Source organism: Mustelus asterias, chromosome 15 (assembly GCF_964213995.1).
Source record: "Mustelus asterias chromosome 15, sMusAst1.hap1.1, whole genome shotgun sequence".
Classification (NCBI taxonomy): Eukaryota; Metazoa; Chordata; class Chondrichthyes; order Carcharhiniformes; family Triakidae; genus Mustelus; species Mustelus asterias.
In genome coordinates, this window is record NC_135815.1 from 59,239,531 (window position 1) to 59,261,552 (window position 22,022).

General features: G+C 42.9%; 1 protein-coding gene across 1 annotated transcript in view; it reads left to right on the forward strand.

Moving 5' to 3' along the window:
* LOC144504529 (rho guanine nucleotide exchange factor TIAM2-like) overlaps nucleotides 1–22,022 on the forward strand; it is a 314,348-nt gene that overhangs the window by 21,376 nt on the left and 270,950 nt on the right. The window contains exon 2 of the mRNA XM_078229959.1: nucleotides 17,766–17,821. The gene's annotated coding sequence lies outside the window, so the exon portion shown is untranslated. The remainder of the gene's footprint in view (nucleotides 1–17,765; nucleotides 17,822–22,022) is intronic.

A 22,022-nucleotide genomic window follows, 5' to 3' on the forward strand; every position in this document is an offset into this window, starting at 1 on the left:
AACTGCCTGGAATGGATAAAAGGATTTTGCATTCAAAAGCAGCAGTATGTGGATATATATCTGGACCGGTTTTGGAGGGAGATTCAGTTAGTCCAGCATAGAAGAGGCAGTCGGTTCATCCTACCTGCAACAGTTCCTGAATTGAAAGATCATTGGAATATTATTGGTTTTGATATGTACTGAGTGTAGTTACAAACAGCAAATCTGTTTGTTAACCTCTGCCATTGTCCTGTATTGAATAAATAGAAACAGTGTATGTAGCAGGACTTGACTGACTAATGGGTTTAAAGGTGCCATTTGATTTGCCAATTATTTCAGATTTTATGACTATTACAGTTAGATTTTGAGAATGTTTGAGTTTCAGATGCTGCTTTAAAAGTCTTTGCGACAATGGGATAATTTTAAAACCCCAAAAATGTTGGGTTTGTGTCAGGTGGGGTTAAAATTATGAACTGAACCCACTCCCAGCTTTAACAGATGGACTGGTGTAGTTTACCACCTCCCTCTCAGGAGGTAGGTCTATCATTTAGATATTTTAATGAGGCTATTTGCTTATGATTTTCTCTGTTTAATTTTAACATTGACTGGCTGGGTCTCTTAGGTCTTGGGAAACCCAACGGTTTAAGGAAGGTGGGAGCTGCTGAATGGTTTCTCTCATCAATTTCCCGCTTTTTCTCGTGCTCTCCAACTGTGGCCTGGCGCCTCAGGCTGACCAACAGCTGCTGCAGGCTGACTGCATCGAGGATTCGGTCGTATACATTGTTGTTCATTGAACTGGTCAGCTCACTTGTACAGCAAAGATAAAAGAATGAAAAGGTTGCCACAAGGTGGGTTACTTAACCAGATTGTGGAGCTTTATAAGACAGGTGTTGCTTGTTTGCAGTGCAGGATGGAAGAAAGGGAAAATCTCCCAACTGTCTCTGATGATGTCACCACATAATCATGTGACACTGCACAGAGATGTATTGGTTACAATACATCACATCCCTCCCCCTTTACTCCAGTAGTATGACAATTAACAACTTATCTTTTACTCACTATGAACAATAATTATTTTATCTAGTAGCATTATATACAGCTTTTTATACTTGAATCAGAATGAGAGTCTTTTAGGTGGACTTCTGTTTCACTTCGGCAGCATCAGTCATTCCAGAGTTTTTGCTTTCGTGCCTTCGTTAGTCTGTTCACCACTTGGCTCACGCACATCATCTCATAAAGTTGGTTGTTCTTTAGCTTCTCCAGGTGCTGTTGGTTCAATTGTTTAGAATCTGAGCTCGACTTAATCATGGTCAGGTTCAGGGGTTTTGTGTCACATGTTGGCCTTTCAGATACCAACCCTGCCAATATTCTTTTTGAAGCAAGGATTTGCCCTCTGTGCTTCCTCTAAACTTTCTCGTCATTGGTTTTTTACTTGTCTTTGCGAATATTGTGTAGTCTTGTCTAAAACTAAAACTCTTTCTTCTTGATCAAAACTTTTTGGTTTTGATGTCTGTTCACGGTGAGTAACTTGGTTTTGTTGCTGTTGTCCTACTATGGTAGAAAGCGGTAAGAGCAAATCAAATTTGGTTCTCAACTTTTTAAGAACAGTACTGCTGGTGAGTTTTGAATTGTCGCATGGGCTGTGTTTCTATTGGATATGAGAAAGCTGTTTACTCTCTTGGTGAAGGATCCTTCATCCTTTGATGCTTTAATCACATTCTTCAATGACTGTATCAACCTCTCCGCCAATCCATTGGTGGAAGGATGATAAGACGCAGTTTTGATATGCTGTATGCCATGGTTCTTGAGGTAGTCCACAAATTCCCTAGACGTGAACATCCCGTTATCACTAACTAATTGTTCTGGTTTGCGAAACCGTACAAATGCTTCATTTAGTTGTTCAGTTGTCATTTCAGTAGTCGTTGACAACAGCATCATTATTTCAGGCTCTTTGGAACATGCGTCCACTCGGATGAGGAACATATATTCTTCAACAAAATCAATATGTACTCTTTGCCAAGCTTGTCTCGGCCAATCCTATGTGTAAAGTGGTTGAAGAGGTGGAGTATTTTGTATCCAAGTACAAGACTGACACTGTCCCATTCTTTCTTCAATATGAGAGTCCAGTCCAGGCCACCAAAAATAATTCCGTGAGTTTTTTCGTACGTACAACTCCTGGATGTCCTTCGTGGAGTTGATCCAGTATACGACTCCACAAGAATGGAGGAATAATCACTCTAATTCCCCATAGAAGTACCGTTGACTCAAGTTCCTTTGTTCAGTACAGCTTGAATTCCAGATTCCTTCCTTTCAAGATCATGTCCATGACTTTCCCCATCACCAGATCTGACCTTGATCTGCACTTGAGATGCTGCAATAGGTACACTATCAACCTGGGAAAAGTATAGAATTTTTACCTAGTTCTCCTGTGTTCGGCATTGCCCCAAATTTGATGTTCGCATGTTGCTCAGATCTTCTGTATTTAATCTTGTAATTATGCGCTGATGGGATGAGGGACCACCTCTGCGACTCAGAGCTAGAGATGGCATTCCTTTGTTTGGACCAGAGACCATTGTTAAAGGCCTGTGGTCTATTAACAATATAAAATGCCTTCCATACATGTAGTGATGAAATCACTTGATTCCAAAAATTATACTCGGGACTTCCTTTTCCAATTGAGCATAATTTTGTTCAATGCTTGTCAACGTTCTTGAAGTGAAAGCTATTGGCCTTTCAATCTCCTTTTGGCACTCTGAGAGACCACTGCGCCAACCTCATAGGGTGATGTGTCCCAAGCAGGTTGTATTTTCAAATTAGGGTCAAAATGAACTAAGAATTCTGATTTTGGTAGCATTTTTTACTTCATTATATGCTTTTCCACAGCATTTTTTGTCCAAATGCATTGTTGGTTTGTACATAATAATCTATGGAATGGTTTTAATATGGTAGTGAGATTTGAAATATATTTTCCATAATAATTGAGTCCCAAAAAACATAGTTGCGATATAGCCTGTGGTCTAGAAGCATCTAAAATAGCAGTCATTTTGTTAGATTCCTTTTAGACCCCATCCTCATTGCCAGTTTTATCTGTTACTGTTGTATATTAAAATGGTCAGCTCCTTTATGCAGCAAAGATAAAAGAATGGAAAGGTTGCCACACGGTGGGTTTTTTAACCAGATTGTGGAGCTTTATAAGACAGGTGTTACTTGTTTGCAGTGCAGGATGGAAGAAGGGGAAAATCTCCCAACTGTCTCTGATGATGTCACCACATAATCGTGTGACACACTGCGCAGAGATGTATTGGTTTACAATATATAAGATATATTAAAGTCCTATTTGGGGTATTGGCTGGTGCAGTAATTTTGTTTGTCCAGTTTCTGGGTTTGAATGACTACATGAAAGTTTCTGTTGTTATTTAGCTGTAAGAGACTTGCATGGTGAATTTGGGCAATTTTTGGCCCTCCCAAGAAGAAAAATTAAAATAATTGCTTTGAAAAATGAAAGAACACTTTCATGGATTTGTGGGTTGTTCTGAGTTGGGCATAAAGTATTTTGTCGGGAAAGGGAGTTTTAAAAAAATACTCCGTGCTTGATGCTGAAACTGGGTGGTCCAAGTGGAAACGCATTTCATCTCCTTTTCAGTTAAACACAAAAGCAAGAACCAAAATGTAAGCTTTTGGAAGGAAAGGCAATGGGCTAAAATTTCTGCCAAGCCTCCCTTGAAATCACAGCTGGCTGTATGCAGTTTCCTGACGTGCGCTGGAGGTAAGGTTCCCTTGTGTTCTTTCACATGTACACTGGAAGAGTAAGATCTTCAAATCTCAGAAAACAAAATATAAATCCAAACTTTGTTTGGCTAACCAAACACAGGGTAGTGACTGAAACTAATGCCTGCTGACTCAACTATTCATTTGTAAATGTGATGAAGTATGGACCTTACCCTATTTTTGTGTGGTGAGTAACATGGGACTGCTTTTTCTGACTTTGTAAGATTGAAATGACTACTCTTAATTCTGCCTGATTTTGATCTTGGTTTAAAAAGCAACATTGTGAGGTCAGTGTTAATTTTTCTGAGTCTAATATGATTTTTCATGTTGGACTTGAAATCATAGAAATCATAGAATCCCTACAGTACAGAACGAGGCCATTTGGCCCATCGAGTCTGCACCGACCACAATCCCACCCAGGCCCTACCCCCATATCCCTACATTTTGTACCCACTAATCCCTCTAACCTACGCATCTCAGCACACTAAGGGGCGATTTTAGCATGGCCAATCAACCTAACCCGCACATCTTTGGACTGTGGGAGGAAACCGGAGCACCCGGAGGAAACCCACGCAGACACGAGGAGAATGTGCAAACTCCACACAGACAGTGACCCAAGCCGGGAATCAAACCCAGGTCCCTGGAGCTGTGAAGCAGCAGTGCTAACCACTGCTACCGTGCCGCCCCTAAATCTATTAAATTTATGTTAAATCTATTTCTCTCACCATAGATGCTGCTAGACTTGCAGAAGATATGATACAAGGAATGCAATTTAGAAATGTGGGGAATTTAAAGAAAATAATTCAGATGAAATGACATGGTGACTGAAGTCTGTGCCACTGACTGAGACCCTTCCCCACCTCCCTCTCCCAAGTGTGTGCAGAAGTACTGGTTAAACTCCTATTTCTTACCAGCACAGATCATTACTGCATGCCCAGCTAAGATCTAACTTCTCTTTTATGGCATTGGATTGCAGAGTGAATCTTAAACGCTTGAATTCTAGTCCTAGTAATGGGTCGAACCTTCCAGCTCCCATCAATGAACTATTAGTTGGTTGGCCAACCATCAACCACACTCTGAAGTAGAACCATAGAATCCCTACAGTGCAGAAGGAGGCCAAGAGTCTGCACCTACTCTCTGAAAGAGCATCCCTCCCAGGCCATCCACTTAGCCGTTTACCATGGCTGATCCACTTAACCTGCACATATTTGGAAACTAAGAGGCAATTTAGCATGGCCAATCCACCTAACCTGGAAATCTTTGGACTGTGGGAAGAAACCGAAGGAAACCAATGCTGACATGGGGAGAACGTGCAAACTCCGTGCAGACAGTCACAAAAGGCCGGAATGAAGCAGCGGTGATAGCCACTTGCCACTTAATGATGGACGTACACAGAAACCAAGATCAGAAAGAGAGAGAAGGAAACCTGGTCTGAGAGTGAAACCTGCTTCAGTGGGTGTTTCATAGCACCCTAATTTTTACCCAGTGCCATATAATATGAAATGGGTATAAAAACACATTTTACTTGTCCATTTGGTCAAGATGAGAGTATTTTTATTGATTGGGGTATAGCTGCTACTGTCTGTACACGGAACATTAATAGAATTACTGCTGGGCAGTACAGATTTGCATGTGCATGTAAACACACAAAGCAATGCTCTCTCTAATTTCCCTTTGTTGTGCATGGCCCATTTGTTGCATTGCAAAGTCTCTTTAAGATTGCCAACAGCCAAACATGTCTTAAAAGAACCACTTTTGGGCTTGGCTGTTTTATCTCTTGCACCATCGGTTCTGGACCGTAGCGTGTTAGCACATTCGCACAGCTTTTTGGGAAGGTTAACAGAGCTATCTTGGTCAAATTCCATACAGTGCACAGAAAAGAGCAACAGGCAGTATGATTAATTATTTCAGTCTGGTAATATGTAAGAAGCTATTGATTATGATGTTCTATTCATGGTCATACATTACAAGTTGTTCCCTTGTTTAAATATAAGTGAATAAACTGCAAGAAGCTACTGAATTTGTAGGGCATTGAAACATCAGACAAAATTTTCTTTTTTGCTGAGCTCTGGCTGAGGCGTGAAAACTAGCTTGCAGCTCACCGGCTACACAGCCGGCTTTTTTCGACACGTTGTGCAGCATTCTGTCTAAAGAAAAACAGAAGCATGGAAATTAAAAGTTAACAAAGTAAATTATTTGCAGTGATTTTCAGCCATGTCATAATAAACTAATTTTACTGAACTCAGTGATGCAGACTGATGTATTAGCTTTGTTCCAGGCCCAACTGGACTGAATTTCCAATTCAACTGTACAGCTGAGCAATACATTTTCAGTAGCATTGGCTTATATGAACCTTCTTAACATTGAGCAAGGTCCCATACACTGAAACGTAGACCAGAGTACAGAGGGAGGAAATTTGGGATGAGAGTGAAACCTTCTCCAGTAACTCTGTGTCCGTTCATGATTTCTGAGCAGTTGCATTTCATCAGATCTTACACTTGAAAATTTATGCACGGCCAAATCAGTAATGAAATAAATTTGGCAGGTGGGCCCACCCTCTAGTAATGTGTTGTACATTATTCCAACACACCACTTCCTTAGTAGTTTTTGCTTTTGTGCCTTTGTGCTTAGTGTAAGTTGAGAATTGTTGGGTAATTGTATTTATGAGCTCAGTTCCTCTAACTCCACATTACAGGCACTTCCTTGGCCTTTGTCACTGTATGCTGTTGGCAGTGATTCCTCCCCAGGACGTAGATTCATTTGACAATGTGAAAACAGGAGCAGTGCCACTAATCTTAGTTGTCACTGATGGCTAAAGAAATTAATATTTTGCAATGTATATATATAATATATATAATTTGCCTAAAGCAAAATGATCCAGTCTACATCTGTCTATGTTACATTCTAAGCCTCTTAACACTGCTGCGTATAATATTGCCGGGAACAAAAGGCACACAATATAATTATGCTTTCTGTGATTGAAAGATGGCTCAAAAATAAAGCAATTTCATTTGATCTATGTAGAGTCACTGATATTAATGGATAGTTTTGTTTAAATATTATTGAGGGACTGAATTGTATCAGGTGGCAAAGGCGTATAAGTAAAACTTTGCACCTGCTTATGAGTTTGTTATTGCAAATAGCAAACCACTGTACAACAAAGCTAGTTAGTGCATTCTCCAAAGAGGAAACTGTGCTATCTCTCAATCTTAAACATGTTTTATGCAAACTTATTGTTTGGTTTATTTTGTGCTGCATGACTAAACGCTATTATCAATTTATACTTTGGAATCCCAGAGTGTACTTGGCAATTACAGTTTACATGCCATCAGCTCTTTGTTGTAGAATGCATTTTCTGCTATTTTGGCATCATTGCAAAGCGGTTTATTGCCAAAGCTGTAGTACAGTTCTGGTGCCCAGGTCAGATCTAATTCCAAAGAGAAGTGGTCAAAGTCTTACATGGCTTGGATTACATGCTAATTCTAGTATGGCTCCAATTCAGTGACAGTGACCTGTCATGGATTGCAGCATTTTATACTGTGTGGATACCCCTGCCTGCACATTCTGAATATTTAATATGTAACCACTTGGAAGAGACTGTTTGAACATGCTCATATATGGGTGCAAGTACAGAACTTATAAGCAGACATATTATTGGAGGCAGGCAAATTAAATAATACACATACCTGCCATCAGAACTGTTATGAAAGGTTCATATCCACAACATTAGCTATCTGCTCATGTCAGGTATTTTCAGAATGCAGGATGCAGTTTTTTGTGCTTTCAGACTAGCTGTGGTACAAGGATGTTGCCTGGATTGAGTGGCATGCCTTATGAGGATAGGCTGAGGGAGCTCGGTCTTTTCTCCTTGGAGAGACGTAGGATGAGAGGAGGCCTAATAGAGGTGTATAAGATGTTGAGAGGCATAGATCGGGTGGACTCTCAGAGGCTTTTTCCCAGGGTGGAAATGTCTGCTATGAGAGGACACAGGTTTAGGGTGGGGGGGGGGTAGGTACAGGGGAGATGTTAGGGGTAAGTTTTTCACACAGAGGGTGGTGGGCGAGTGGAATCGGCTGCCGTCAGTGGTGGTGGAGGCGAACTCAATAGGGTCTTTTAAGAGACTCCTGGATAAGTACATGGAGCTTAATAGGATGGAGGGTTATAGGTAGGTCTAGAAGGTAGGGATGTGTTCGGCACAACTTGTGGGCCGAAGAGCCTGTTTGTGCTGTAGCTTTTCTATGTTTCTATGTTACTGCTTGGCTGCACCCAATGCTGTGACCATGTAAGACCAAAAACAAGGTTCTGAGGGGGCTTGACAAGATAGTCGCTGAGAGGATTCCCCCAATTGTGAGGGAATCTGGAACTTGGGGGCAAAATTTCAAAATTTCAGAGTAAGAAGTCTCCCATTTAAGATGGAGATGAGGATGAGTTTTTTGTGGCAGAGGATTGTTAGTGTTTGACCATTGACTGTTTTCTTCCACAGTGGAGACTGGGTCATTGATTAAATTCAAGACTAAGATAGGTACGTTTTTGATTGACAAGGGAGTCAGTGATTATGGGGAGCAGGCAGGAAAAACGATTTCAAGCCACAATCCCATCAGCCATGCTTTGTTGAATGCTGGAGGAGCCGAATTATCTATTCCTATTTCTTATGTTCTTGTGTAACCATTTAGTCCTTGGACAGCTAGTCACACACATGCTTCAGTAATGTTTTTTGTCTATTTACTTACCACATATTTTGGTCGGTTGGTTAGCTCAATTGGCTAGTTTGTGATGCGGAGTGACGCCAATAGCGAGTGTTCAATTTCCATACAGACTAAGATTGTTTATGAAGGCTTGGCTTCTCGAACCTGCCACTCGCCTGAGGTGTGGTGATCTTCAGGTTAAATCAGCACCAGTCAGCTCTCCCCCTCAAAGGAGAGAGCAGTCTATGGTCATCTGGGACTATGGTGACTTTACCCGTCACCTTTATTTCACAGGATTAGCTAAGAGTGATTTCTCTGATGTACAGTGATTCATTCCCGCCCCCCACATTTTGGGAGGTGCAGTGGAAAGGATGGACAAAAACAGGAAAAAAGGGCTCCTCATGTGGCCTAGTGAGGTCACTGAATTGGTAATCCACAAACCTAGGGAAATGCTTTAGGGTCCCTGGCTTGAATCCCACCACAGTCAAATTTGAGTTTCATGAAATAAACCTCTGTTTTCCTGGTCTGACTCTGGATGTTGTGTCATACTATTGTGGAGGTAACTATCTCCTGCTATTATTATCGTATAATATATGAGATGTACTGCAGCAATTTGCCAAACCGAAGACTTCGAACATCTAGAAGGACAAGGGCAGCAGATGGATGGGAACACCACCACCTGCAAGTTCCCCTTCAAGTTGCACACGATTTAGACTTGAAAATATATCATGTTTCCTTCACTGTTACTTGGTCAAAATCATGGAACTCCTTTCCTAACAGCACTTTAGGTGCACTATAGCAAATGGACATGATGTGGAGATGCCGGTGTTGGACTGGGGTGGACAAGATGAGAGGTCACACAACTACAGGTTATAGTCCAACAGGTTTATTTGAAATCACAAGCCTTCGGAGCACTTCACCTGATGAAGGAGTAGTGCTTCGAAAGCCTGTGATTTCAAATAAACCTGTTGGACTATAACCTGGTGTCATGTGACCTCTCATCATAGCAAATGGACGGCAGTGGTTCAGGAAGGTGGCTCACCATCACCTACTTGAGGACAATTAGGGCTGGATAACAAAATCTCTGGCCTAGCCAGGGATATGCGCACCCTGCGAAAAATGGATTGAGCCTGAATAGTCAGGAAGCATTAAGTTGCATTTTACTTGAAACAAACTATTTTTGATTTCCTGTGTACATTTTGTACAAATGGGAGTTTGTCAATAATGTATTTTAAAAGCACATTAATGGTTTTTGAAGACGGAAATGATTTCTGTTGAAGAATGAATGAATCACTTTGAGATAGAATGTTGACTTCCTTTAATGAACTGTGTAGAGTGATTGTTGAAGCCAGTGAATGTGGAGGTTCCTGTTTGCTTTTTGATTTGGACTATCCCAGTTAAATCAACATTTCTGAAAAAGTGGAAGAACCTCCCAGTTCAGTTCGTGAATATTAATGTGCTGAGACCACAACCAGACCAGCCATCTAATCTTATTGAATGGCTGAGCAGGCTCAAAGGGCCAAATGCTCTTAAGATCTATGATTCTACAAAGCATTACCTTTATTTGTCTTTTTTCATATTTGTACTCAATCATTTGGGGCGGCACAGTGGTTAGCACTGATGCCTCACAGTGCCTGGGACTCGGGTTCAATTCCAGCTTTGGGTGACTGCCTGTGTGGAGTTTGCACATTCTCCCCATGTCTGCGCAGTTTTCCTCCGGCTGCTCCGGTTTCCGCCCACACTCCAAAGATGTGTGAATTAGTTTGATTGGTCATGCTCAATCATCCCTCAGTGTCAGGGGGACTAGCAGTGTAAATACATGGGGTTACGAGGATAGGGCCTGGGTGGAATTGTTGTCGGTGCAGACGCAATGGGTCAAATGGCCTCCTTCTGCACTGTAGGGATTCTATGATTCTGCAAAATAATATCCAAGTAGCTTAAATTGCAACCTCATTTGATTGCCATTTTGCTTTTCCCCAAAGAATAATTTTATAGTTGTTTGGTAAGACAGATCTTGAATATTGCTGAAAAAGAGACATGATGGGAGCAATTTATTTTGCCAAAAAAAACTAAGTGCCCAATGGGCAAGAAAACGGGAGAGTTTCCTGTCCATTTCTTTGGCGCACTTGGTCAGTTGAATTTCTGGCACTCTGTGCGTCACAGAGTCCGCTGGGGGATTCATGCCGATTAGGGGGGAGGGGCAGGGCCTAATCCTGCCCGAGAGGCCAGCATCAGTGTGCTGAGTGGGTCACTGCACATGCACCGATCTATCAGGAGATTGGCGCATGAGCACTGGTCTGCCATCACTAACTCCTGAAAGCTTCCCTCCCCCCCACCCCCCACCGATCGCTGTGGCAGTGTGTGCATTGCCCCCCCCCCCCCCCCCCCCCCCCCCACCACTGCTGCCAATCGCTCTGCCCCCATGGCACTGCCCCTGACCTCCTGGGGAGGCCTTAATTGCCTCTGCTCCCACCAGCGAGGTCACTACACCTCGGGGGACCAGCTTTAATCCCTGAAACCGTCCCGGGCTCGCTGATGTCATGGAAATGGTGATTTAAATATTGTAATCGGCCTCGCATGGGGCTGATTACACCATGAAAATGGCCTGGGAAAGTTGCGATCGGCTGGATGCGGTCGTGAATCCCGCTACAGCCCTCCTGTTTACATTTCCTGGCCCGCTGTGCTACTCGAGCAGCACTTGTCTTGTATTCATCAGGATAGTTTGCAAGAAATTACCAAAGCGGAATAATAATTTGTACTGCATGAGAAGAGAATGCTGATTATTTGGCAAATTGTCTCCTGTGGAGATGTTGCGATGTAGCATAGAACAGTTGAATGTCTAACTTTGTTCAAATTCGAGTGTAAGTGTGCTCCGAACTCCCATGATGCACATGAATGTGGTTCCGAGCTTGCTGCAAACTAGGTTTTAGCACCTAAGAATTGCACTGCATTGCTGCAGTGATTGGTGTGCTGCATTTCAGAACTATACCTTCCTTATATTGCATACTTGTACATCGTGAAAAAACATTGATACGGCTGAAAGTCAATTCCCAATGTACAGTGTAATAATCCTGAACTATCCCCAATGTAGAGAGAAGTAAACGGAAGTAAACCTTTCCACGTTGTGGTACAATTGCAAATTGGTTTGGATTCCATAATCCATAATTCATTGCAGAGGCATTATGTAACAACCTGCATGTATTTTGAATTTGACAAAACATTGTACGGCTTAGCTGAAGTACATAATACACCTCTGGCCAAATAACAAAAATGACAAGAAGAACTTGCCTTTAAATAGCGTCTCTAATGTAGTACAAAGTCCTAACACATTTGACAGAAGCAAATATCGAACAAATGGGCACAATTAAGGCAGGTGACGAAAAGCTTGGTCAAAGAGAGTGATTTTACAGAACATTGTAAAAGAGGGGTGTAGAGAAATCCAGAGCTTTGAACCAAGCAGCTGGAGGCATGATTGCCAGCAGTGGTGCGAAAAAATTAGGGATATGCTGGAGGCCACACTTGAAGGAGCACACGTATCACTGAGGATCTGTTTACCTGTCTCTGCTGTTTCTCTCCTACGTTCTGTGATGTATCCACTGCTTTAATTTTGTATTCATATTTTAATTGTAATCAGCTGGTAAGATTTTGTAGGGATACCAGAAACTGATTATAGTGATTTTGTGTTAAAAGGACTACATTGGTCAACCTCCTCCTGTGGCCCACCTGGTGTGGCCACTGCTCAGTACTGTAATACAGCTCTTGTATATAGCCTTGTACATTTCTATAGTTTCTCTCCTATCAAATCTCAGGGCTCATCTTGTCTGTAAGATCCACCTCCCTCGACCCTAGTCCCTACAAACTACTGATCTCCCAATGGTTACTGTTAACAGTCCCACCTTTCAGATACTGGTCCTCTCCCCTTCTGATGTAGTCAGTCCACTCCTCAAAAGCAACCTACCCATGAGTTCTTTGTACTTGTAACCCACAGCCCTGTCTCCAACTCCCTTTCCTTTCAAATCCTTGAATACATGTTGCTTCCTAGATTTGGGCCCATCACTCATGCATGCCCATGTTTGATCCCTCCAATCAGGCTTTGACCCTATTCAAAATCACAAATGATATGCTACATGATTGTCACAATGATAAGCTCACCCTCCTCATTTTTTCTCTGCTTGTTTGCAGCCATAGATCACACTATCTTCTTCCAGAACCCCTCCTCCATCATTAAGTTGGGTGGGACTGACCTCGTGTGCTTCCAGTGTTAACTATCCAATTGTAGCCAGGAAAACTCTTGCAACAGCTTCTCTTCTCATTCTTGCTCATTATCTCTGGAGTCCCAGAGGATCTATCCATGGCCCCATCCAATTTCTCAACTACGTGCTGCCCCTCAGTGGCATTATCCAATGCTTTCCAAGATAACCTCCCATATTCCACCCAATAGTAGCTTGCGCTCACCAAAAACTCTGCTGCCCACATTCCAACTCAAACCTAGGCCTATTCACCCTTGCCCATGCCAATTTACACTGGCTTCTGGTCCAGTGGTCCAGTTTTAACACTGTCACCCTTGATTTCAAATCCCTTTAGAACCTCACATCACCCTTTATCTGTAATCTCCTCCAACCTTACAGTTCTGAGTTATTTGTTATTATTTTGGCCTCCTGTGTTTTGAATTTAACAAAACATTGTATGCATTGCCTCATATTTTAATTATGACACCATAGGTGGTCATGCCTTCAGCTGCCTAGGCTGTAAATTCTAGAATTCCCCCTCTAAACCGCTCAGTTGCACTACTATTCTCCTCTTTAAGATGCTTTTAAAACTTCCCTTTTTTGACCAAGATTTTTTGTCCCCTATCCTAATATTTCCTGATGTGGTGCAGTGTCAAATTTTGTTTTGCTAACAGTCCTGTGAAGTGCTTTGGGATGTTCGAATACATTAAATGTGCTATACAAATACAAGTTGCTGTAGGGCTTGAGGACACACAGATCAGGATGAAGGAGGCAATGGAGAGATTTGGAAACAAAGATGAAGATTTTAAAATTGGAGATTAGGAGGGTCCGTTTTTGGAGCCTGAATACATTGGATGGGCTTATTTTAGTATACTCCTGTGCTTTGAATTCCCCTAATACCACCAGGTATACCTCAGAGAGTCTGTTGCTCCGTCTGGGGATGAGGGGAGCGTAAGAAATGAACAAAATGACAAATTGTTGAATAAAAGAAAGGGAATGGAATGGGTGTTCTGGTCAATAAAAGTCAAACGGAACTGCCTGTAATGAAAATTAAATCACTCATCTTCATTGCTGCAATGTTGTCCACATGGTGATTTTGAATTTTAGCTGTTTTTAATGGAAGTTTTTGAATTGAATGTGCTAATTGCTGTTCCCGACATTTAAGGAGGGGGTGGGTGGAATTGATTATAGTGGGAACTTCCCCTTTGAGGCACAATAAATATCATCCCCTGCTGAAAAGTGTTATCGCTTTTTCAGCTGTTTGCACCCTGGCTGGTCTTTTCTGGAAATAGCTTGATTGAGTTCTTGTTGATACTAGTGAAAAAATATTAAATGCTAACCTCATCTGGATAGCGTGGTTGCAGAATTCTTTGTGGTGAATGTATGAACATTCATTTCTGAGCATTTAATTTCTGAATTAAATATCCAGCCAGTATCTCAAACTACAATAGCTTGATTTTTATTTTAGAATTTAGATGGTAGACAATTATAACATGCAGCACCTCATTTTTGTAGAGTTTGAATTTCCCCTTGAGATTTCTTGCCATTGTTATGGTAAAAAGGTGCATTTATTCTGCCAAATAAAATCCTAGAAAAGGATAAATCAGGAGTCCGGTAATACCAATATATGCAGCATAAGTGAGCGTGCTGTTCTGAAAATTAATGTTTCGTTGACAATTTTTCCAATATGACTAAATTGATTGCAGTTATGTACCACAGGCAGAAAAATAGATGTGAATGATTTTGAAGTTTTCAACAAAGTTACACCGAGGTAAATGAGGCTTTTGGACCTAAATTGAGACTTTTATGTGAACCATTTATGGTACACAGATTATCTCCCATTGCAGCTGGGGAAGAACATATGTGGCAGATATAGACAATGTCAAAGTTGAATTGTCACTGCAGGCTCCACTTCAAATTACAACATTTATATAGGAATGATTAACTCGGGGAATATAATAAATTGCCAATTGAAAGTAATTGCTTTGATTTTGTCAGAGCCTGATTTATATTTTAGGGATTCAGTTCATTCAAAATTAATTTCAGATGAAACAGAAAATCGAATTGCTAGTCAGTTTGGGATATTTTCCATTCGACTGCTGGAAAAGCAAAATATTGAGCATTGGGCCACCAACCCTTTAAGTATGAACTTTAAAGTGATATTTCATTTAAGCATCGTGGAATTTGTTCTAAGTTAAACAGAACCTGCTAGAAGTAAATAGATGCTTAGTGCCTCATGCTGCGTCTATTCTTGCATAATAGATCACTTCATTTTATTATCACCTCACAAAACCTATTGATTTTTGTCAGCTTGAGCTGGTCTTGAGCCTGATTTACATCACCCCTGTGGTTTCAAATAGTCGGTCACCTGCAGCTACTGCAGAACTATACTGATTCATGAGCCCATGTGTATATTGACCAGATGGATCCTTGTGAAAAGCACTGATGGGAGCATGAGCTGAGTCTGCTACTCTGAGGTGACCTCAAGTGCTTGGCTATAATGGTAAACATCAAAGGGCAATTTGAGTATTGCTTCTGCTAACCCATGAGATGGAGAAATGTTTTTTTCCCTTTTTGAAATGAACAATTAAAAAAACAATTGGAATCCAAGGAACAATTGGTTTTAAAACCACGGCACCGATATCGATTTGTGAATATAAACAATCCAGATATTTTAATCTCTTATAACTTTTAATTTTTATGGAACAAGGATGACTGGTTTTATTTGAAAGACTTACAGGGTCTGGATTGGAACAAGGAAGGTGGAGAAATTTGTTGGAAGCATTCAAAATAGAGGGGTTTAAACAAGAATAGGGTAAAAGCATTTCTACTGGTCAATGAGTCAGTAACTAGAAAGCAATAATTGTAAATCAACAACAAAACAAGTGAGAAATTGGAGAAAAATTTGCAAGCAAATTTTTTTGGGGTGACGTTGGTGAGAATGATGGCTTCTAAAAGGGAAATGGTCACTTTTATAAAGGACAAATAGAAATGATGCAGGGAATGTTAATAAGTAGACAACTCTTTCAGCCCCAAAGATGTGGTTTGATGTGGTTCCTCTGCAGGAACCTTGTGTCAGAAGATTACCTGTTGCAGGTTTGGGGAGGTTGGCTCCAACTGTACATACATATTACAGTGCAGAAGGCCATTTGGCCCAAATGTCTACACTGACTCTCCAAATAAGTATTATGACTTGGTGCTATGAACCTACATTTTCCTACATCTGGTGAGGTATGTGACAGTTATTGACACACACACACACACACCCCTCCCCCGGGCCTGCCCCAGCACCCTGTCACCTGTTCCTGTTTCTGGGCCTTTGCGGAGAGGATGAAGTAGAAAGGGTTGAGAGCTTTAAGTTTTTTAGATGTCCAGATCACCAACAACCTGTCCTGGTCCCCCCATGCCAACGCTATAGTTAAGAAAGCCCACCAATACCTCTACTTTCTCAGAAGACTAAGACAATCTGGCATGTCAGCTAGAACTCTCACCAACTTTTACAGATGCACTATAGGAAGCATTCTTTCTGGTTGTATCACAGCTTGGTATGGCTCCTGCTCTGCCTAACACCACGAAAAACTACAAAAGGTCACGAATGTAGCCCAATCCATCTCGCAAACCAGCCTCCCATCCATTGACTCTGTCTACGCTTCCCACTGCCTCGGCAAAGCAGCCAGCATAATTAAGGAGTCCATGCACCCGGACATTCTCTCTTCCACCTTCTTCTGTCGGGAAAAAGATATAAAAGTCTGAGGTTACGTACCAACTGATTCAAGAACAGCTTCTTCCTTGCTGCCATCAGACTTTTGAATGGACCTACCTCGCACTAAGTTGAACTTTCTCTACATCCTAGCCATGACTGTAACACTACGTTCTGCACTCTCTCGTTTTCTTCTCTATGAACGGTATGCTTTGTCTCTATAGTGCGCAAGAAACAATACTTTTCACTGTATGCTAATACATGTGACAATAAATTAAATCAAAGAGCTCCTGGGATAGTGGATTGGCCAGAGCATCTGTCACTCAGTGCATCGAGCAGGGAGTAGTATTTAATTAGTAATTTCAGCGAAGAGAAGGAGGATTCTAAAGTCAATGGGGAAAAAAGTCTTCCAGAAATTTTGGGGAATTCAAAATTTGTTGAGAAGTTTTGAAAGTTGCAGAAAATAATGCACAATTGAAGCTGAAATTTCTGAAGCTGAATGATTATATTGAGTTTAGTGAAACTTCAAAGTATCCAATGATACCTGCTGGATAATTCGCAACAGATTTAAACCAGTTTCCGGGGCGTTTCTGTTCTTTTTACTGAACAATCCTTCTGCCACATGCAGAGTCCTGGAATTCCCCATATTTAACAATGACTACTTTCATTTATAAAGCACCTTTTAAAATAGTAAAACATCTGAAAATGCATTTCACACGCATGTTATCAAACAAAATGACGCTGAGCCAGAAAAGAAAATATCAGTGCTGGTAGTTAAAAGATCAATTAAAGAGGTGAATTTTAAGGAGAGTTTTAAAGGAAGGGTGGAGAGACAGGGAGATTTAGCTTTGAAATGCTAGCCAGCTAATGGCTCGGACAACAGTGGTGAAGCAACGAAAATACAGGATGTGCAAGAGGCCAGAATTGGTGGATTGCAGAGATCCAGATGGTTACAGGCCCTCAAGGAAGTTATGGATAGAGGGAGGCCACAGAATGATGTAAAAACAAGCACCAACAACAAGTTACCCATAAAATAAAATGAAAAAAATATATATATGTTTAATTGTAACTAATGTTTTGACAGCAAATACTTATGTTGTGATAGGATGGGGGAGCGTGCTGTAAAATTTGCATAACTTAGAGGGAGGTCCCTAGTGAAAGGTTTGAATGCCCCTGGCCTAATCAGCATAGAATAAACCCAGAACTGTTTTCCCTTTGACGGCACAGTACTATGACACTTGCTAAATATGTGCAGTGAGCTGGCAAAAAGTTGATCTTATAAAGGGAAATTCAAGTGAATACAATATGTCCCGAAATACTTTTTTTTATATGAAATTGCTGTTTTAAGCTTCAGTTCCAGTTAAGTACTAGAGGTGTAATTTGATTTGTCTGTTTATCTTTCAGAGCCATCAGTCAATCATGTGGGCGTGAGTAAGACGACTGGCTCCACTTCCATTAAGGTAATCATCTCGTCAGTGACGCTGAATAACCTTGCCCTTATTTTCTTTGTTTGGAAACCCTTCGATAAAGTATATGTGTTGTACAACTGAGACTATGAACACTTAAAGACAACTGACATATGTTTAGAATTTTTGAAAAGTTTTCACATGACTGGAAGGCTAAATATTTCAGTGTATTCAGTACTTCTCTATATGTTGTGCAACACTAGTGCTAAAATATTAGTTTGTAAATTAACTAATATGTAACTGATGTTTTTTCTGTATACATAATTGATTATTATCCAGATTTATATTATCCCTCCCCCCTTCCATTGCACACACCACCCTCACACCTTCCCAACTTGTTCTGCGTATGTTATGGAAGGTATGTTTTATTAAAGGAATATTCCAGGGTAAATTACTAAGTGGCCCAATTATTTATCCTTCTACAAAATATTATCATTTTGACTTCGTTGTTAAAAATTCTAAAGTGGGGGGGGTTCGCTCCAGTTTTTTTGGGGGGGGCGGGAACATCGGCAGGGGTGGAAAAGCCAGCAGGAGTCCCAAAATAGCTTTTATGCCAGTGTGATTTTCCCGCTGGATTGTTCCCGCTTCCCGCCAGCAATGTAATGGGCATCGGACGTTTAATGTCAGGACCCCTATTTGAATACATTTAAATGGCATTATCAGGCCTTTATGCATGATAGCCCCTCCATGTTAAATTTGTGAATCACGACAGGTCCCCCACAATGTGCACTTGGTGAGCAGAACCTACTGGAGGTGGGGGGAAAGGGGAGGTCAAGCCTATGCACTGCTCCCCCTGATCAGGACAGTGGTAGGGGTAGGATGGCTGTATTGTGGTGGACGGGGATGTTGTGGTGATGGTGGGGGGGTGGTGGAGATGGACGAGAGTTCAATGGTTGGCGGGTGTTTCTACTTTCATGTTTAAAAGTCGGGTCACCCTTTTAAAATCCTAAACTGCTGAGGCTGCCCTGTGGCATTGTGGGTTTCGCCAAGAGATTCACCATACAGTGGAGGAAGCTGGTCATGCTGCCGTTTTTCCTGCCTGCTGTGCCATTTTGCCAAATAGTTAAAAATTCTGCCCAAGTAGATACTCCAAAGATGTGTAGGTTCGGGGGATTAGTGAGGTAAATAATTGGGGTTACGGGGAACAGGTCTGGGTGGGATTTCCCCTTAGTGTCAGAGGGATTACTTCGGATATAAGGATAGGGCCTGGGTGGGATTGTTGTCGGTGCAGACTCGATAGGCCAAATGGCCTCCTTCTGCACTGTAGGGATTCTATGAAATATCGGGTAGAACATCCTCTTGCTGAACCTTGACTTTGAAATGCGAGAATGTTTTATCACCAACGGCTCCCAGCAGTCCCTGCTGCTTGTTGAGTTAAATGGGCATTAAGAATCCTTCACCATTACTAAGCGGTGATAGATAGGCTGATCCAATGATGCAATGTGTTAATGATCTACATCTTATGGTCCTGATCAGAAGAACTCTCGATTTGATCTCAGAGATGGCTGCCCATGGCTAGGGCAGAAGGTGATCAATGTGCTTACAATATTATTGGGTTAAAGAGAAGGGGGAAATCAGCCAGATTTACTGTTCTTAAACCTTTCCAAAATGTGTATTGATACTACTGTAGCGGGTGCTGCTGTGAAGGTAAATGGCCTCTGTTCACTCTCCAATATCACATGTGAAGAATAGACTTGAGTTGATGTAGGACTGGTGTCCATGAAATTGTAGGCTGGACAGGAGTCACCGCTTTTTGCAAGTTCTGGGGTGGGGGTGGCGGGGGGGTTGTGGTGGGTGGGGGGGGGGGGTTGTGGTGGGTGGGGGGGGGGGTTGTGGTGGGTGGGGGGGGGGGGTTGTGGTGGGTGGGGGGGGGGGGTTGTGGTGGGTGGGGGGGGGGGTTGTGGTGGGTGGGGGGGGGGGTTGTGGTGGGTGGGGGGGGGGGTTGTGGTGGGTGGGGGGGGGGGTTGTGGTGGGTGGGGGGGGGGTTGTGGTGGGTGGGGGGGGGGTTGTGGGGGGGGGGGGGGGGTTGTGGTGGGTGGGGGGGGGGGTTGTGGTGGGTGGGGGGGGGGGGTTGTGGTGGGTGGGGGGGGGGGGTTGTGGTGGGGGGGGGGGGGTTGTGGTGGGTGGGGGGGGGGGGTTGTGGTGGGTGGGGGGGGGGGGTTGTGGTGGGTGGGGGGGGGGGTTGTGGTGGGTGGGGGGGGGGGTTGTGGTGGGTGGGGGGGGTTGTGGTGGGTGGGGGGGGGGGGGTTGTGGTGGGTGGGGGGGGGGGGTTGTGGTGGGTGGGGGGGGGGGGGGTTGTGGTGGGTGGGGGGGGGGGGTTGTGGTGGGTGGGGGGGGGGGGTTGTGGTGGGTGGGGGGGGGGGTTGTGGTGGGTGGGGGGGGGGGGTTGTGGTGGGTGGGGGGGGGGTTGTGGTGGGTGGGGGGGGGGGTTGTGGTGGGTGGGGGGGGGGGTTGTGGTGGGTGGGGGGGGGGGTTGTGGTGGGTGGGGGGGGGGGTTTTGTTGGTTGGGGGGGGGTTTGTGGTGGGTGGGGGGGTGGGTTGTGGTGGGTGGCGGGGGGGTGTGGGGGGGGCAGCTGCAGGAGGAAGTAGATCATTCATATAACTTCAGAAATGTTTTGTCTTAACATGCAGACCTGCTTCACAGTGGCTACTGTTGGCAGTATTTTTGAAATCCAGCTACCACAATTTTCCCCACTCATTTAAATGTCAATTATCTTTTTGTCATTTTATGCTCCTATCCACACTACTCATTATTTTTGTGTCATTGGCAAACTTAGATACATGAGTTTATTTTATTATCTTCGTCATTAATAAATAATGTGAATGCATTAAGCACCAGCTCATACACTTGTAGGGGCATCAGGAGGCACTTCCTTCCAATTCGAGTACATACCTGATTTGCCTATGCTTTATCTTGTGCTACCTAACCACTCTTCTATTCTAATTGCCCTTCATTTCCTTGAGCTTTTATTTGACTTGCAGTCTGTTACGTTTTGTCACCTTCAAGCCCATGTAAACTGCATCCAATTTCATTCCCCTCTCATTACTCCAGAGGTGAAGGTACTCATTTGTTGAAATTGGTGAGGCCTGGTTTTGGTTGTCCTCTGGCCTTTCTCCACAATTTAAATAGTTTACTGACACTCTTTACCTCTCAAGAATGACATGCGGATGAGTTACTGAGGGGACTAATACAAGTAGAACCATATCCTAGCAAAAATATTTTTCTGCTGCCCCCCCATCCACCTCCAATCAGTACAATTTCAGTCCTTGAATTAAACCCATCAAATATGCTGTCTGAAAGAGCATCTTGCCCAGGCCCAGTCCTACACCCTATCGCCATAACCCCACGCATTAATCATTCCGAATCACCTAACCTACACATCCTTGGACACTGAGGGTCAATTCACCGAACGTACACATCTTTAACTCATTGAAAATCTTGCCCAACCCATGAAAATTTCAGAGAGCTAAGAAATGCCCATCCCCGGCAGGTCGGGAGTACAGGGTGCAGGTTTATGACCGATACCCTTATCATACCCTGATGAAAATTGAGGGCACTCGGAATGGGGCTGACAATCCTGGAATCAGGGGGTCCCATCCACCATTGCGAAATCTCCCCGCGAGCCCTTCATATTTGGTACCTATAGTGTATAAGGGTGCTGTGTTTTGACTGCACATATATGTTCATCCAGAATGTGGCACTTTTGTTAGAGATGGAAAATAATCTTTTAAAAAGAAAAATGCCAGACATTTATTGATGGTCCTTTTTCCATCTTTGATTTGATTTGTTATTGTCACATGTATTAGCATAAAGTGAAAAGTATTGTTTCTGGCGCTATACAGACAAAGCGTACCGTTTGTAGAGAAGGAAACGAGAGAGTGCAGAATGTAGTGTTACAGTCCTAGCTCGAGTGTAGAGAAAGATCAACTTAGTGTGAGGTAGGTCCATTCAAAAGTCTGACGGCACCAGGGAAGAAGCTGTTCTTGAGTCGGTTGATAAGTGGCCTCAGACTTTTGTATCTTTTTCCCGATGAAAGAAGGTGGAAGAGAGAATATCTGGGGTGCGTGGGGTCCTTAATTATGCTGGCTGCTTTGCCGAGGCAGTGGGAAGTGTAGACAGAGTCAAATGGGTGGGAGGCTGGATGGGGCAACATTCATGACCCTTTGTAGTTCCTTGCGATCTTGGGCAGAGCAG